Genomic DNA, 2,063 nt, shown 5'->3' with positions numbered 1-2,063 from the left:
TCACCCGCAAAGACCTCGGTATCCACTGGCGGTAAGCGGCAGCCTGTAGACGCGGGCGTGTAGACACTGACAGAAGCCTGAGTGGATCGGGAGGCAATCTTCTCCCGAAGCTGGGCAATACACCTCGAATAGACGAAGTAACAGTAGCTGTACTTGGATTCAAGCACTGTCGAGGCGGCCGCATTGTCGTCGGACACGGCTAGCAAATCGGAGCAGCTCCCATGGCTCATTTCCACCTTCTCCCACAGTGCCCGAATTTGGTCCCGATGGACTTCGCACATGTATTGGGAGCTTATTTCCGTTTCTGGGGTGCCCGTAGTATTTACGTTAGCCTCAAATTGGCTAATTCGATCTGTTGTGGCGATGAACTTTTTCAGCGCCACTTCGACCGCACTTTGAGCCATTTCCGCAACGGAGCGAGTCTGCCTCTGTGAAGTACCGGGGATTGTGCTGACGGATTCGTCACTCTTTGCCCTTGGAATGGCATTGTTTGCCTCCGCGTCCGCGGAGATGCGGATTGAGATCTGTCCAAACGGATGGCTGAAATCGAACGCGGCTTTTTGTCGTCTCCCGTGGGCATTCCCAGAATCCAATTTGCTGGTCAACGCTTGTCGACTGTACAAAGCGGTGGCCGGTCACACTAATGTGATGCGTACGGTGAGATTGTGGATGAAATGCGATTACAAGGAACAAGTGGGAACTAGTGCCCGACGTCGAAAGGAAAATCGTGTGCGGCACAATTCGAATGTGGAAAAGGTTTGTTGAGATTGTAGGCGGATGTTGCCTGGCGCGGAGTAGAAGCTGCGTTAGAGGCACGGAAAATGTACAAGTACCGGAAAATTCGTGCTCGTTCGGAAAAAAATTGATGACGGTCTATATATGTATATTTATACAAGTGTGGTTCGTACGTAGATATTTAATTCTTAACTATTTTTTGGAGCCGGAAAGGTGGACTTGACTTTTGCTTGGATTTAACAAAAATAAAAAAAAAATTAATAAATAATTTTTGACTAATTGTCGGATTTAAATATTGTGGAGCCGGAAAGGTGGAGTTGAAACCTTAATCTTTAATTAATTTTATTTAATTATCACGAAGCCGGGAAGGTGTATTTTAAACCGCGACTCTATTCGGACAGAAGGTTGATAATTAAATTATTAATGATTTTCGACTTTAATTATTAAGTGGCCGGAAAGGTGAATTAAAAAACTGGCCTTTCGCTCGAATGGAAAATAATAATTAAATAAATTGTAGTAGTTATAATTATAAATATATAAAGTTATAATTGTTTTTTTTTTTAATTTATTTTTTACGCAGCCGGGTATGCCGTCGGTACCCTGTACTTAATTCACCCCAAAGGGGAGAAAACAAGAAAAGAAAGCTAACTTCGGGCGGACCCGAAGTTGATATACCCTTGCAGTTAAAGCCGAATATATATCGCAAACATCGGATATAGTTGGCCGATCCTTATGAGTATATAATAATATAACCCAATTTATTATAATATAAAATCTAAAAAAAAGTCCAAAACTTCTATCTTCAAAAATACCAAAGTTGGTATTTCTACGAAAAACCATTTCCGATCGTTCAGTTATATGGCAGCTATAAGATATAGGCTGCCGGTCGTTATAAAATTTGGTAGGTCGGATTAACTGACCAAAAATATAATCTGTAACAAATTCCAGCTTTCTATCTTCAAAAACACAAAAGTTGGGCCAATTCCGATCGTTCAGTTAATTGGCAGCTTTAGGATATAGTCGACCGATCCTTATAAAATTTGGCACGTCGTATTATTTTCGTAAAATTTTAATTCTCTAAAACACCAAAGTTACACCATTTCCGATCAATCAGTTATATGGCAGCTATAGGATATAATCGGCCGATCCGGGCCGTTCCGACTTATATACTGCGTGCAAAGGAAAGAAGGGTGTGTGCAAAGTTTCAAGTCGATAGCTTTAAAACTGAGAAAAAGAAACAGACAGACAGACAGACGGACCGACGGACAGACGGAAGGGGTGATCCTGATCAATAATTTATATATTTTATAGGGTCGGGGATGTCTCCT

The sequence above is a fragment of the Drosophila bipectinata genome, chromosome 4 (assembly GCF_030179905.1).
Source record: "Drosophila bipectinata strain 14024-0381.07 chromosome 4, DbipHiC1v2, whole genome shotgun sequence".
Lineage (NCBI taxonomy): Eukaryota > Metazoa > Arthropoda > Insecta > Diptera > Drosophilidae > Drosophila > Drosophila bipectinata.
The sequence above is the reverse complement of the archived record's forward strand: the minus strand, read 5'-3'. Positions refer to the sequence as shown.